The 17,500-nt window shown below is 41.6% G+C and overlaps 1 protein-coding gene and 1 long non-coding RNA gene across 2 annotated transcripts in view; one reads left to right on the top strand and one right to left on the bottom strand.

Moving 5' to 3' along the window:
- LOC116056458 overlaps positions 1-13,174 on the top strand; it is a 19,224-nt gene extending 6,050 nt beyond the window's left edge. Inside the window, exons 2-4 of the long non-coding RNA XR_004106576.1 lie at positions 681-685; positions 4,936-4,940; positions 12,955-13,174. This is a non-coding gene — a long non-coding RNA (uncharacterized LOC116056458). The remainder of the gene's footprint in view (positions 1-680; positions 686-4,935; positions 4,941-12,954) is intronic.
- The window catches only part of LOC116056460 (nuclear factor 7, brain-like), a 313,536-nt gene that overhangs the window by 158,513 nt on the left and 137,523 nt on the right, over positions 1-17,500 (bottom strand). Inside the window, exon 2 of the mRNA XM_036001835.1 lies at positions 17,492-17,498. The gene's annotated coding sequence lies outside the window, so the exon portion shown is untranslated. The remainder of the gene's footprint in view (positions 1-17,491; positions 17,499-17,500) is intronic.

Genomic DNA, 17,500 nt, shown 5'->3' with positions numbered 1-17,500 from the left:
GTCCTTCCAAGGAAGGATCCTTCAGAGGCTAGGCCAGGCTCCTCCTTAGCATTCGGAGAACATGTACAATGGAACAGGCTAGCAAGTGCACATCATTGCGTGCTTGCGTCATTGAAAATGTTTCCCCGCCTTCAGTTCACACTAATTATTCAGTCAGAAATAGACACTGAAAAACAGTTTATATTATATACACACCCAAAAACGTAATGACACAGACAAACCAGTTAATTTAATGCATTTATTTTCAGAATGCCAATCTCTAATAGGCTATAGCAAATAATCTATTCAACATCTCTCTTTGGCCAGTCTCCCTGCTTGTCTTTTGCTTTACCATCATCAGTGACCGCCTTCGTTTGTCCCTGTTAAAAGACAGCAAACACAAGAAAAAGACGTTTACCGTTATGAATGTTATAACGTAACGTTATATGCAACGTTATACTTTTTACATGGGAAACTACTGATTTAACGTTGCTAGTGAAGTTAACAAGGTGCAGCGTTACCTCCCATCCTGCAGTTACAGCTGATAAACACACACATTTCTAAATCTCTGCTAACGTTACCCATAGAGAGTAACAACATATAAAAGAGATTAAAATGCCACCGGATTTTAAACTTTAAAAACACAAATGGCACAAAAAGACAGCAACCTAGCTAGCTAACAGCCTAATGTTAAATGCTAGGGTCGGTTAGCTAATGTTAGCTCGGGGTGTATCTACCTAATTACTAGAGCAGTTAGTACCAGCATTAAAGCGTTAAGCTTTACATTGATGATACACATTAACGGTGATAACACATGTACGACAAACACTAAAGATACTTACAGTTAAATGATTATTTCGTCGTCAGCGATGCCACTCCAACTCCCGCTTAGGTCCGCCATTTAATTTTTTTTAACGAGCCAGCAAAGCCGTGCGCATAGGATTGTGGGTAATATGGGAGCGCGAAGGATACACATATGCATCCTTTGCTGTCTGAGGGAAATTCTCCGAACGAAGGACTCAGTCCTTGGTGGAATTCGGAGGATCGATTCGAGGATTGGAACAGTCCTTCGACGGACGTTGATGACGTAGCATCCTCGAAATTCTGGCTTCGAAGGATCCTTCCTTGACATTGAGAAACACCTACACACACACTAACAGACACACAAACACATACACACACACACACACACACTAACAGACACACAAACACATACACACACACACACACACACACTAACAGACACACAAACACACACACACACACATACACACACACTAACAGACACACAAACACACACACACACACACTAACAGACACACAAACACATACACACACACACACACACACTAACAGACACACAAACACATACACACACACACACACACACACACACTAACAGACACACAAACACACACACACACACATACACACACACTAACAGACACACAAACACACACACACACACACACTAACAGACACACAAACACATACACACACACACACACACACACACTAACAGACACACAAACACACACACACACACACACACACACACTAACAGACACACAAACACACACACACACACTAACAGACACACTAACAGACACACACACACACACATGCTGACACACACACACACTAACAGACACACACACACGCTGACACACACATACACACACACACACACATACTAACAGACACACTAACAGACACACACACACACATGCTGATACACACACACACACACACTAACAGACACACACACACACACACACACACACACACGCTGACACACATACACACACACACACACACACACACACACACACTAACAGACACGCACACACACACTAGCAGACACACACACACACACTGATACACACACATACACACGCACGCACGCTGACACACACACTAACAGACACACACACACACACACACACACACACACACTAACAGACACACACACTGATACACACACACACATGCTGACACATATTGACAGACACACACACCGATATACACACACACACGCTGACAGACACACACACACATGCTGACACACACACACACACACACACACACACTAACAGACACACACACACGCTGACACACACATACACACACACACTAACAGACACACAAACACACACACACACACACACACACACACACACACACACACATACACACACACACACACCCACACACACAAACAGACACACTAACACACGCTGACACACATACACACACACACATTGACACACATACACACACACACACTAACAGACACACACACTGATACACACACATACACACGCACGCTGACACACACACTAACAGACACACACACACACACACACACACTAACAGACACACACACTGATACACACACACACATGCTGACACATATTGACAGACACACACACCGATATACACACACAGACACACGCTGACAGACACACACACACACACACACACACACACATACAACCACACACACACACTCACACAGAGGCACACACACGCTGACACACACACACACACACACACACACACAGACACACACAGGAAATAAAGTATACAGTAAGTCAAGATTGTCTTTTTGCAATCCCTTTGCTACTAATTTCAGAATCTTAATGTCATTTTTCAAAACTCTAGACACAAAACTCAAAATGATTATCACTTATAACAGGCTGTCCAATGTTCAAACATTGCATTGTGCATTCATATCTTTAAAGACATCTTGCACTTGCACAATCATTGGTTCAAAAAACAAATTGGTTGTGAAATACCATTGAAACGTTACTTTAGATCACCCACACACAAGCTACGGAATTTCTCTTTCTTTTTATTAAACCTAAACTGAAAGAAATGAATTCACTAAGAACAACTGAGGGAATGTTTTTTTTTTTATTATTTTACTTTATCGCAACGTCCTTTCACCATCTTCCAGAAAAACCAGTCCATTGCACATTTTATACTTTATAACTGAGAAATGCAAAACTCAAACTGACCAATACTAAACACACACACACACACTAAACAAAGTAAACAAAGACATAAGAAGAGTAGGGGGTAGTAGGTTGGGTATTAAAGGGGTTTTGGGATTAGGATGGGAGGGGGGTGAGCACCTTATTGCAAATCTTGGGCAAGATTGGGATATTTTGTTTGACAGGTTCTATCTTTTGGGATATATATATTCAATGTGTGTGTGTGTGTGTGTGTGTGTGTGTGTGTGTGTGTGTGTATGATTTCAGTATCTCAGGCTCATTTTCCAGGTAAATTCCCTCTTTTGTATTTGGATTGTGACGTATGGAAGTTTCCAGTTAGGGAGGACAAGTTAATAATAGAAACGCTCTCACTCATCGGGGAAAACAAGCAGATGCAAATTTGGACACATATCTGTTATCAAAAACTGTGACGATGTGTGATAACAAAAGTGTGACAGCTGAGGCACAAACACACACACGCACACACACACACGCGCGCACACACACACACACACACACACACACATACAGTCTTCAGTTTCCCATGTAGAGAAATGTGTTCAGGAGGGAACAGAAACTTCACAGAACTTCCTCATCACATTCAAATAAGAGCAGCAGGAAGAAGGATGCAAATAATCAGAAGGAAACTAATCGCTGCTGCTGCTGCTGCTGCTGCTGCTGCTGCTGCTGCTGCTGCGTACGTCACCACATTCACACGACGCCGATGTCACTGAGGTCAAACACGGTTTTCATTTTAAAACCTCCGGTCTGATCACTTGAAGAAACAAAACACTCCAGACAGACAGCGGGGGAAGAAGTATTCAGATCCTTTACTACAGTAAAAGTACTAACACCACACTGTAAAAATACTCTGTTACAACGTACCTTAAAGTCCTGCATTGGAAATGTTCCTTCAGTAAAAGCCTGTAGATATCATCAGGAAAATGTAGTTAAAGTATTAAAAGTAAACAACTCTCTGTTGACCTCTATTTGTGTGCCGTCCTGTTGTGTGTTGTTACACCCCCCAATGTAGCACAAGTAGACTTTATATTTCACAGTTACTGTAACAGTCAGCTGTTCCCCAAACTCCTGGGCAGTTCAGAGCTCGTGTTTGGTGTTTTTAAAACTTTCTCGTGGCAGAGATAGAGGCAGTGATGTTTCCTGTTTCCTGTACGGGACTCTCACACCTCCTCAAATCACTCCCACAAGTCTGATCTCTGTTAACATGATTGGCCACCGCAGCGCGACACCGCGTTGTGTTTCTCCAAAAGTTGAGTTGGTCTCAACTTTTCGCCGCAGGCCCACTGCGTTTTTTTTTGCCCATGTCCCACTCCAACTTCCAACATTCAAAATGAATGGAAAGACCTGCGTTTTTGCCAGACGCTGGACGGCTGGCGCGGGCTGTGTGAACGCGGCCTCAGGTTGAGCTCTCTTTCTCTTATCCCTTATCCCTATTATCTCTTAACCCTTGTGTTGTCTTACTCGTCGACCATGCAACTTTTGGTTTTTCTGGGTCTTTTTCGACACTTTTGTCACTTTTTTCAAAGTTTCTGTCAATATTTTTCTGCGCTTTTTTGATGTTCTTTTAAGCTTTTCCCATGTTTTTGTCACTTTGCCTGACGTTTCTGAAGATTATCCTGACGTTTTTGTCACCTTTTTCAAAGTTTGTGTCGCATTTCTCTGTACTTTTTTGACATTTCTTTCCTACATTTTTCATCGTTCTATTATCAATCTTTCTTTACATGCTATAAAATTGAATAAAACACCCGAATTCAATGAAAGTAGTGAACTGATCATTTATGTTACTTGTGAAGAGCGTTTTATGGAACCATCCACGTTATTTTGTTTTAAAATTTGGTTGAAAGAAACCCAAAATTTCTGATATAGAAACTTTTTGAAAATCGGTCAAATTTGATCCGAGGAAAACAGAAGGATTAAAAAAATATGATGGACTCTTCAGAAGAGGTCATTATCTTCACTTGAGTTTCTGCGCGGGAAAGTCGCCGGATGCCACAATCTTCTGAACATAGCCATACTGAGAAATCCAGAGGGTCTAATTTGGTGCAATTAGTTTTTATAACTTTCTCCCGTCTTGTTCTGTATAGTTTAAATCCAGCTCCTCGGGCGAAATGCGTCGCCATTACAGACTGTTGTTTCCTTCTTTATATAAAAGCAAAGAGCAGTAGAGATGGAGACAGATAAAGACAAAGAGAGAGATGTTGAAAACGTCTTTGAGATGCTCAGTGGATAAGAGAGAAGTGATGAAACATTCTGCGTGGTGCAACACGTTTTTTTGGGAAATTCCCATAAAAGCTAAAGACACACACAGGACAGTGTGTGAATGTGTGTGTACGTCAGCCAAAAGATCCTCAAAACAGGCCGAGATAAGAAAAGAATGTGTTGACTGTGTATGTGAAGTGAGATGTTATTTCCAACATACCACACACACACACACACATACAGTATTCTTGCAAGAAAGTTTGCACTCTGAAATCTTTATTCCACTATGAGGGGTAAAAAAAAGAAAGAAACACAAGCACTCGTGTCCCATTAATGAGCCATCGCACCGCACAACCACCGCACAACCACCACCCAACGGTGCCGGATCGCTTTTGTTGGTCTGAACGTGCGCTAAACCCTAATAAAAGGGGATCAGAGTTTGAAGAAGTGTGTTTTACGATGATAAAATTACTGATTATTTACATGGAGTCTGGTGGGTTTAGCAAGAGCAATTTCGTGGACATTTTTATGTTTAAAAAAATGATCTTACTCTTCAACAGAAAGGCCCACCTCCTTAGAAATCCTTTCCATAATGTTGTCAGACACTTAGAATAATAATCTGAGCATGTCAGCGGAAAAAACTGAACTTTTAGTGGACGCAAATTGAAGGTGCGCAATTGCCGAATAACATTCAGCCTTCTCTTTTCTAAACAGTTATATTGCACACTATTGTCGCTGTCGGGCAGAATAAATATTGCTCTATTCTGTGTTCATGTTCTTGACTGTAGCAGTATACTCTGCTTTATTGTTTGTTTCTTTTGTAATAATTGTTTGTTGTTTACTTTATGCACCTAATACACCGAGGCAAAGAACTTTCACTTTAATTTAAGAAAATTAACTTCAACATTTGTCTGTGTTGGTTTTTGGCTGAACAAACAAACAAGTCTGCTGCAAAGTTTTCCCTGTCTGCCTCTCACACCGGTGTGATTCAACGTGTGTGTGTGTGTGTGTGTGTGTGTGTGTGTGTGTGTGTGTGTGTGTGTGTGTGTGTGTGTTTTAAAGATGATGTATGAAGTTGTACTGGAATTTGTGTATGCTGTATTCGTCAGTGCGTGGCGTCACCTGTGTGTGTTTTTCCCCGCAGCGCCGACAGGCAACAGCTTGTCTCATGGCTCTGTGTGGATGTCAAAACACACACACACACACACACACACAAGTATTTTAATCACTGCTTTAAAGTTACACCCGAATTTGTAGATAGTTTTCCACGGTTTTTCGATGTTACACTTTTGACGGTTTTTCTATGTCACTTTTTTTGGTGATCTCGAAGATACATAACATATGAGTGTTTACAACAGTACATTTCACATTAATCAGATTGCAGAAACAACCATCATAGTTATTATAGGTTTTTTTCTATAGTCCACTAAAAAAATCATATTTACCAGTGTTTAAGTGTCAATCTGGCTTTCCATGCAGGACTCCACCTGGACAGACATCCGCTGCCCCTTCGAGAAGCGCCGGGACGCCACAGCCGTCTTCTGGGACAATGTGGTCTACATCCTGGGTGGCTCACAGCTCTTCCCCATTAAGCGCATGGAATGCTACAACGTCCTAAAGGACAGCTGGTACTCCAAGCTGGGTCTACCCATGCCCCGCGACAGCCATGGCTGCCTGCACCGCCCAAGGCAAGAGCTACACATCTGGGGGAGTGGGTGAGCACAGGGAGGTGCAAGGGGTGAACTTGGGACCTGGGATTGGGGAGGTTTGTGTGTCTTTCGAGTGGGTTAGGGGATAGTGGACATTGATGATCCTTCATGGGGGGAAAGGAATCCCCCTTCTAAAAGCATTTAGTCATGGTGTTAATGTAGGCTACTGTACGTGTGTGTCTGCAGGCAGCTCTGCCCTCGACCTTTTTCGAATGCTACGACACAAGAACAGAGTCTTGGCGGGTGAAAGCCAGCATGCTGTTGGCTCGCCGCAGCCACGGCTCAGTGGAGGCCAACGGGCTCATATACAGTATGTCTGTGGAGGCACGGTGGGCAACGATAGGCTCGTTGGAGATGAGCCAGGTCTGCGCAGAATCGATCACCGGCGATCGCCGCCCAATGCTTGCCGGTTAGATTTGTGTCCGACTTGATCTCGACTTGCTCTGACGTCATGCACACGTGGGCAACGATAATCTCACAAGATCAAGGCGGCCGCAGCTTTGAGACGCAGGCAGCGCAGTTGCTTTTCACCGACTGCAAGACCCAGGCGGACCCAGGGCATGCTGGGAAACGCCGGCCTCTCAACTGATCTAACAGCTGGTTGGTTCAGAATCGACAACATAATGACATTTTATATAAACTTTTTATTGATTTCGAATTGGAGGGATTTTAACTGCTATTTTTCTGATTTAAAGGCTTATTCTGTACAGAACACATGTTGTGTGACTGATAGTTACGTTTAGAAGTCAGAGAGACTAAATCCGTTCAGATTACGGATCATCTACAGCAGGGGTCACCAACATTTTAGAAACTGAGAGCTACTTCATGGGTACTGAGTCATACGAAGGGCTACCAGTTTGATACACTCTTCTGAAATAAGAAATTTGCTCAGTTTGCCTTTAGTTATATATGATTATTAATGATTAATGACAATGTCATCTATGTGAAGACACTGATCACGTTAATGATTTCTCATTATCAATAATTATCAACAATGACTTAACAAGGTGGGAAACAGATAATATCAATATTCAATTTTCATTTTTAGAACAGGCCTGAGGGCTACTCATGTGGTCCTTAGGGGCTACCTGGTGCCCGCGGGCACTGTGTTGGTGACCCCTGATCTACAGTGTGTTGTTAATTAAAATCAGCATCAGATCATATGTAGAGCATTTTGAGAGCTACTCTTTCATTATTAAAACAACGGGAGACTGTGTACAAGCCGATATATGGGTCTGATAACATTTAATTAAATCAGAATCGGACCACAGTGTTTCTGTGACTTCCTGTTCAGCCTGAAGGCTGCTGGAAACTGTCCGACTTGACAGCGGATTTTTGTCACCGCCCCCGGCTGCTGCCGCCTGCTCGCGTCCACGTTACAGGCGAGGCGCAGTTCATCTCCAACAAGCCTAATGTGTCTGGCAGGGTCCTCAACAACTGTGAGGTTTACGACCCCAACACTCAACAGTGAGTCACACAAACATACAGTCCAGTCCAGAACTATGTATACAACCCAAAGGATATTGTGGGACCCACACTGGCTTGTTTACAGTGTTTATGAATGGAAGAATGAAAAGGAATATGAGGGGAAAGGCTTTTGTTATGTACTAGCTGACAACAGTAGGACATGCAAGAACAACGTGAAGAAATCACATTTCTTTATTGTTTACTAGTCTGTATAATATATTCATATCAGTGTTTGGTGAAAACTGTATACCCAACCTTTCTCCAGTAGGAGGATAAATAGCCTTCGTTTTAGTTTGACAATAATTAATTTATTATATTGGTGAATTGGCTTTAAAAAGCTTTTATCAGATTAGGAGGTCATGGGGAATTTCTCCACAAACGAGCAGGTGGACATAAAGCTCTAAACTGGAGTTTCACATGCACACAAAAATAGTAAATCACATAATGTTACGTTGCGCTGCTACATTCATCTGTGTTCTCTGTTACACTCCTTCTCAACCCCTTCCTTTTCCTTGTCCTTGTCCCTGTGTCTGTCTCTCTATCCTCAGATGGAGGGAGTTGTGTGGGATGAGAGAGGCGAGGAAGAACCATGGGCTGGTGGTGGTCAACAACAGGATCTATGCTGTTGAAGGGCAGGGAGCACTGGGTACAAAAAAATGATAATGCCAATAATAATGATACTATTGAACATAGTAGCTGTAGTACATGTGGCCTCTGTACGATAGAATGTATGATTCTAGGTGGACTGGACTCTGGAGTACTACGACATTGCCAGTAATGAGTGGCGTGCTGCTTTGGCGATGCCGTGGCGAGCTCTAACGGTGATGTGTGCAGCAGTCGGTGAGGTCATCTACGTGTTGGCAGGGTTTCAAGGTGCGGGACAGCTCGGACACGTCCTGGAGTACCGCACTGATACAGACAGGTCTGACCTCACAGACTCTCAGTCACACGCTGCAGCCACTGCCTCTTCATCTGCCTCAACCTCTTCATCCTCATAGGACAAGAGGAAGATTCAGTGTATGTCAAGTTATGACATTTGATGACACTTGTAACAGCTGCTGCGTTAGGCCTCCAGTCAACCACGGAGCTAATTCACACGAGGCAAGGCCTGACTGCTCCTACTAATGTGAATATTCACATGTGTATTGTTTTGTTTTTTAACTACATTATGTCCAGTAGCCACATTTCTATTTTTAATTTTAGCTGTGCCAAAAGTGTGGGTCCTATGTTAAAGTACCAGTGGGTTACTATCCCACAAATGTATTGTTTACGGGGACAAGGAGACTTTTAATGCGTGAAGGTTCTTAGGTTAGATACATAAGACAAAAAAAACTTTGTAAGTAATTCACAAGCGACAAAAACACCATTACAAAGTATGTGTAGTGTACATATTTAAGAGTGCTTTGGTAAACGCACTGTAACTTAAAACTGACTTTATAGAATGAGAAAACATTTTATTATTGGCCATATGTGGTTATGAGTAAAAACTAGCTGAATGTAAGCATTTTTCACCATCAAACCGGATGCGGCAGTCTTTCAGCTTCTTGCGGTCGATGGGGCTGTAGTGTTCTCGTCCACCTCCAGGTGTGGAAAGCCCACCTCCAGCACGTAGAGGTATCCACTGGTGTCGGGCAGGCCGTGGTCCGCCGACAGGCTGCCGATCAGCGCCTAAGCGCAGCCGTGTCTCCACCCAACAGCAACGCTCTGAAAGAGACACAGAAAACAAATTAGGCCGACCTTACACCCAACAACTTTTCAAGCGATTCCACGGTCGCAGACTAATGTCCAATATCTGAATGAAAACCTGAGAGTCTTGCTAGAGTCGGGCCGCTCCCGTCATCTCTTCATCGTTGGGTATAAGGTCATAAAACTCAGTCCCAGTCAGTCTTGATGTTCCGACAAAGTCAAACATGTTTGATATTATCGTAAGTTTTTAAGTCTTGGTAGTCAAGGAAGCAGCAAATGGCCAGAGCCAGTGGTGTTTCTGGTTTGCCTGGCGCCGCGCCGCGCTAAACGCTAAAGAGGGAAAGTTTCTGATGTTCAACCCTTCTGAAGCGAGTCATCCAGCGAAGTTTTACCGGCGGATAAACACAGTCCTCTGGGTACTGGAGACATTCATCTGCATGTACGGCAGAACAGAAAGCAGACCCCTTCCCCTTAAGTTACCAGCTAACGCTAACGGTAGCTAGCTAGCAAGGTTACATTTTTCAAAACAAATCTAGTTGTAGTCGTGCTATGTGTGACCCTGACAGATCCTGGTCTTTACATATTATGACAGTCTTATATACTGATCTGATTACAGCAAAGACAATGTCGGCAGTATTGACGGGAAAATAGGCTACAATACAATATTTTGTTCTGTATTGACAGGTGCAATATTTGAAAATCGATAATTATTATTATTTTTTAACACAACTGTGCAGAAAGCATCAGCATATTAAACTCACCTCTTCTCTTTTAAAAGTCTGACTCGGACCATTCTGGTCTGAGAACTAAGAACAGTGGATTCAAATCATTAAAGTAAGAAAGGGAGTGTGTGTGTGTGTGTGTGTGTGTGTGTGTGTGTGTGTGTGTGTGTGTGTGTGTACCCACCCTGTCAGCAGAGGATGGCTCTCCATGGTCAGGGTCAGGGTCCCGCTGGCCTGGTTGGGCCTCTCTTTCAGAGGAGAGGAGAGACTCAACGCTGAAGAGCAGCTCCTCCCCAAAGCCCTCAGACTGCGTGGCGTGGCTCTCCTCTTCCTCCTCTTCCTCCTCTTCCTCCTCCTCCTCCTCACACAGCTGGAGTTTTCAGAAATGTTCTATTTAAATATGCAAACGAGGCATTATCTAATGCTAACTTTTGGTGAATTCAGGAGGAATCTACAGACACAAAGAGATAATGTAGTCAAATCAGTGTTTTTCCCACTAGTATGAAAGAAGTTATGAAAGATAAAGAGACACTACTAACTACCACTAACGTTGAACTACAACAGGAAAACAAAAAGGTTTAGAGCAACAAGAGTGTTCAGAAAGCAGCGACTCTCTTCAGACACATTATAGGAGGTTTCTCTCCAAAAACAGAGGAAGGGTTCTAGTCCATATTCCAGTAAACAGACGCGTTGAAAAAGGCTTTTTTGGCGGAGAAAACAGACCGTTTCTCTGTGTATTTCACGTCATCTTTTCACATCGTTAACAAACTACCATATATGCACGTGTCCTTTGTGTGCATTGTTGTAATGTTTAACAATTAATCCACGGAACGAGCCGTTATATTGTACGCGGGAAAACTGCCAAACCATATTCCATTATTAAAATCTCACAATTTACAGTTGTTTTAGCTTTTTCATAACGAATTCTCCCCTCCACAAACATGAATTATGGTTTTATTTAATCGAAAGTCTATACTTGAAAATTCGGCATACAATTAAATCACATAGGAGCTCTTATTTTAACTAGATTTTTTAACTTTTATCCCGACAACCTATAATATACACAGCGGAGGTCGGCGATAGAGAGACGCGTTGAAAAGGCTTTTTTTTTTAATGAGGTTTGGCGAAGGAAAAACAACACAGTATTCGGGCCCTTTTCATAACTTTAACGGCAGATTTTAAACAGCTGGTTTTGCTGTAAGATACAAAACATGTAGGAAAGCTTTTCTGTGACATTTTTTTAGCGATGAAACAAAGAAAAGAGGACGTTTTTTCAACGTTAAAAACGAGAGAAACTGAAAACAGCAGCGTTAACTGTCACTCGCTACGTTTTCGCGATATATTTTAATGTATTAATACAATACAAGAATCTTAACATGTACACGGTGTTTACTAGACAAGATTTGAGGTTGAAAGTGGTGAAAATAACCAGTTTAAGGGAAGTTTGGGAGCAGAAATGTAAAATTTACATTCGAAAACAAGAGTCCTTTGCTCGGCGCTTTCCTCGGATACAGATAGCTGCGACACAGCAGAGGGATAGCATACATGAAACGAAGAAAATAGGAAGTTTGTTCGACCTTAAAATACGAGAGAAGCTAAAAACAGCAGCAATAACTGTCACTCGCTTTTGTCAACGTTAACGTCATAGCCTATTTCATGCACAGAAACGCACCAACGAACTCTTATTTTACTAATATTTAAACTATTAAACCCGTCACTCCCGCTGCTAACTCTACAACTGACGACATAGCTACATAGCGGAGGGATAGCATAGCATACTGAGCTACAGTGAATGTGAACCTTTATTTTGTACAAACTACGGTGTAAACACATTCTAGAAGTTGTAATTGTACCCAAATAAAGTGTCTGTTTGATTAACAACGATTTTACCGTAGATACTGGGGCTTCTGTCTGCAGGCCTGTAGTCCTGCAAAGCGTGAAATCTCGGAGTGAACCTGGACTTGATCCCGATGGCTGGAAAGTCGGCCATCATCACGTTCTCTGCATAGCAGCCCGTCAGCCAATCACACGGCCCAAACAAGTATCACCTGTCAACCATCATTAAGGTTGTTCAGCAGTATTCAGATCAGTCTGTTTCCTTGAGATAACACTTAAAAAAACACTACTAGGCTACTGTAACCAAAAATACAATACCTTGCTTTTCGTTTTTTGTAGGCTGAAGTTGGCTTCCGATTCACAGCGTCCGATTCAGCAGGGAAGCATCATTTACAATGCTGAGTGACTGATGCTCCGTTTCTTTGAACCTCTGACTGTATTGAGAATAAATCCAGGGCATGTTGATCTTGATTCGTAATACAGGCCTCTGGTCCAGATCCAAAACTTAGACTTGGTCAGTCACGTTCTCATATACAGGCGGCTGCCGTCTTGGGAGCTTGTCTGTACACTTAAAATGTTCTCAATGCTTCAGTTTACACGTAGGGACCCTCATTACGCTACCGTTGAAGTGTGGTGATATGTTGAGCCTTTTTAGTGGTATAAAATAGTGATTTGTTTTTAACGTTCCCTGTGCCCCAAATACTAGCGTCGTAAGCTAATCAGCGGTCCGCGCTAGCTTCTTTCAAGCTACAAACACATTCGATTAGCATGAAAACATGTCCCAGAGAGAGACAGAGTGGGTACACATCAGTTATTAACCCCTAGGTTCGCTTTGCGCCGGAATTGTCCTTTAATGTCCAGTTGCAGGAACTCGTCCAGTTTGTACCTTAACTTGAGTCTTTTCTTTTCATGCCACTTTCTACTTCTACTCCGCTACATTTCACAGAGAAATATTGTACTTTTTACTCCACTACATTCATCTGTTACAGCTTTAGTTACTAGTTACTTTACACATTAAGATAACTGCTCACAGAACACACACACACACACACACAGAGGAATCACTATGAGAATTGTAATCACTGCTTTAAAAGTTACACCCTAATTTGTAGATAGCTTTCCACGTTTTTTCCACGTGACATTTTTGACCCTTTCTTTACACTTCTTTGACTTTTTTTTTGACATTTTGTTTTACGCTCTTTCGATGCCTTTTTCGATGCATTTGGCGTCTTTGATGCTTTCCACGTTTTGTTTTGACGCCTTTAACTCTTTTTTGAAGATACATATTTTGTTGTTGTTGTGAACGTTTCCTTCTCTTCTTGTGCAAAGAGGTCAAAGGTCACTGACCCTGAAACTGACCAGGATTCATGAAACTGAAACGTCGCATATTGTTTGTAACCCAAAACCTACTTTGATAACTTCGTTCTCTGAAACCCGCTACAATTTATCCCAAATCATAGTTTCTTCGCTGTTTCCTGTTTCCTGACAACCAGTGGTGGAATGTAACAAAGTACATTTACTCCAGTACTGTACTTCAGTCCAAATGTTGATGTACTTGTACTTTACTTGAGTCTTTTCTTTCCATGCCACTTTCTACTTCTACTCCGCTACATTTCAGAGAGAAATATTGTACTTTTTACTCCACTACATTACTCTGTTACAGCTTTAGTTACTAGTTACTTTACACATTAAGATTACTGCACACAGAAACTGTACAGAACACAGACTGTAATGTGACAAAAAAGTTGATGTTTTTAGTGCTTTTTTAGCGTGTATTTTTTTTTTTGTGTGGATGTCGCCCGAGTCTTCTTACGTGACCCTCGCTCAGGTAAACAAAACATAAGACTGAGGACAAAGACAGCGGTTATTTTAAATGTTAATGTGCATAAAAATAGCTTTATTTCCAATAATAAATCAGAACCTGCATGCAGAAACCAATGATTCATTGGCTTCTCCACTCCATTGGTGATTCACATGTGGTGTTTGTGACATTAAGCAGCAGAACATAAACATAAACTCTCCCACGCTCCCTGAACACACTGGGGGAGGGGGGGGAGAGAGAGAGAGAGGGGGGGGGAGGGGGGGGGGTACCACCTGGAAACTGTTTCACTGTTTTCTCTTTCTTTCCGCTCGAGACAGTAGACCTGGGGAATGTTCACTCTACGCCGGCAGCTAACCATTATTTTGCATTTTGTGGATTATTTTTTTTGGATGAATGGATGAGTTGTTTGGTCTCTAAAATGTCAGAAAATGATTAAAAATATGGATCAGTGTTTTCCAAAAAGCCCAAGATGACGTCCTCAAATGTCTTGTTTTGTCCACAACTCAAAGATATTCAGTTTACTGTCCCAGAGGAGAGAAGACACTAGAACATATATTTACATTTAAGAAGCCGCAACAAGCTAAAAAATGTACTCAAATTGATTATGAAAATAGTTAACTAGCCAGTCAGAAGCAGAGTATGAGGGCGTGTCCTGACAGTACCTAGGTAAGGACTACTAGCCAGTCAGAAGCAGAGTATGAGGGCGTGCCCTGACAGTAGCTAGGTAAGGACTACTAGCCAGTCAGAAGCAGAGTATGAGGACGTGCCCTGACAGTAGCTAGGTAAGGACTACTAGCCAGTCAGAAGCAGAGTATGAGGGCATGTCCTGACAGTACCTAGGTAAGGACTACTAGCCAGTCAGAAGCAGAGTATGAGGGCATGTCCTGACAGTACCTAGGTAAGGACTACTAGCCAGTCAGAAGCAGAGTATGAGGGCGTGCCCTGACAGTAGCTAGGTAAGGACTACTAGCCAGTCAGAAGCAGAGTATGAGGGTTTATTATTTAGGGTTATGGTTAGTGTTAGTGTTAGACTACTGCTTTTCCGGCTCTTAACAGCTGTGTCTGGTCTAATAGGCTCGGTTGTTCTGCTTCTGTGCCAAGTTGTGTTTTGCTTGTGTTGTCTTTCTTTTTGTTTCTTTGTATTTAAAAAGCCTTTTTTTTTTTTTTTTATCGTCGAGGGCAGGGGACTACAGGTGAAAAAATAGCCTTCTGGCTAATTCTGGCATATTTAACCCACATATAATCATGCATTTATTAATTTGCACTGTCCCCTTTCATAAATAAACTTTTCTGGGGCCCCCGGTTACAAGGTGTTCCCCACAATAATGTTGAAACAAAACCTACGCGCTTGTCATCAGGCTCCATGTTGGCTGCGAAAGAAAAGACAGACGCAAACAGTTCCAGGTAATAGTCACCCCCCCCCCCCGGTCCGCTCCCGACAACATCGACACAACATCCTCCCCAAACAACAAGATGAACACCAACCACATCAGCAATCCTTCTAACAAACAGACAGAAATACATAAATACAAAACCAAAGTCTAAAAAGATAATAGAAACTCTTACAAAATAAAAAGTTTCAAAACTATTTGCCTCTGGAAATCTCAAACTACTGTTTATAAAACTTTTAAAATCACATATACAACAGCTTAAAAAGGGGGGGGGGACACACCCCCAAAACCTGAAAGAAGGCAATAAAATAATTTGACAGTTAAATTAAAAAACAAAAAAGGGGAACAAGTTGATCTACTGGAGGTAAAAAAAAAAACCAACACCTAAAAACACTGGAAAACAATGAGAGGAGTTAGTATCAAAACATGTTTTATCATTTACATTTACAGTAAAAATCACGCCTACGTTACTGGCGGGGGAACAAACAGAAAAAACTATTTGGCATTTAAATATTTGGTAGATATTTGTGTGTTGCCAGGATGTGGCTAAGTACCGAGTTAATATCTCTTTCAGTTTTGTTATTTTTTTAACCCTCCTGTTGTCCTTGGGTCAAATTTGACCCATTTTCAAAAAGTTTTTATATCAGAAATGTGGGTTTCTTTCAACCAAATGGTCAAAATTAATAACCTGGATGGTTCCATAAAACGCTCTTCACAGGTTTTCATTGAATTTGGGTGTTTTATTCCATTTTAAAGCATTTGGAGAAAATAATGACAAAAGAACGTTGGAAAAAGTAGGGAAAAAATGTCAAAAAAGTACAGAGAAATGTGACAAAAGCATCGAAAAAAGTGACCAAAAACTTTGGAAAAAGTGACAAAAACGCCAGGAAGAAAAACATGGGAAAAGAACATCAAAAAAGCGCAGAAAAATACTGACAGAAACTTGGAAAAAAGTGACAAAAGTGTCGACGACCAAAACCCAGAAAAAACAAAAGTTGGTAAAAACCTTCAAAAACGCGGCAAATCGACAAAATCATCGGTAAAAGTGACCAACAACTTGAGGAAATAAGTGTGCAAAAACCTTTTATTTAAATAAAAAGTTTTTATTAAAACGTTAAGCCAGAAAAACTAGAAGTTGCACGGTCGACGACAACACGAGGGTTAATATCTCTTTCAGTTTTTGTACATTTTTAAAATCGTTATGGCTATATACAAATCCTTGGTAGACCGGTCTGTCTTCAGCTGAGAAATGTGAGCGCCAAACCCCCCAAAAAATGAACAAATAAAACTTAACAACTGTCGGTGTAGCTTATTGAGAAACAAATCAACCCCATGGTTTAAAAAAACAACAACAGAAAGTACCAAACACTACCAGTTTCTCCGATCACAGAGCTTAAAATGCCTTTTCATTGGACAAATAAAACATTTACTGGATGAAAAGGATGTTAAGTTTCTTGTTTACAAGTTAATGTAAAAGATAAATATGAGTTAAAAAGCATTTCAGCACTTGAATGTCCAGGATGTAGAAATGTTGACAGACAGGATGAAGGAATAGTTAAATACGCTCGTTACTTTCTAAAGATCGATACCACTGTCATGTCTGTACGTTAAAGAAGCAGCCGGTTAGCTTAGCTTAGCATAAAGACTGAAAACAAAGGGAAACGGCTAGCCT

This window comes from Sander lucioperca, chromosome 6 (assembly GCF_008315115.2).
Source record: "Sander lucioperca isolate FBNREF2018 chromosome 6, SLUC_FBN_1.2, whole genome shotgun sequence".
NCBI lineage: Eukaryota > Metazoa > Chordata > Actinopteri > Perciformes > Percidae > Sander > Sander lucioperca.
This window is presented reverse-complemented; position numbering and strand designations above follow the sequence as displayed.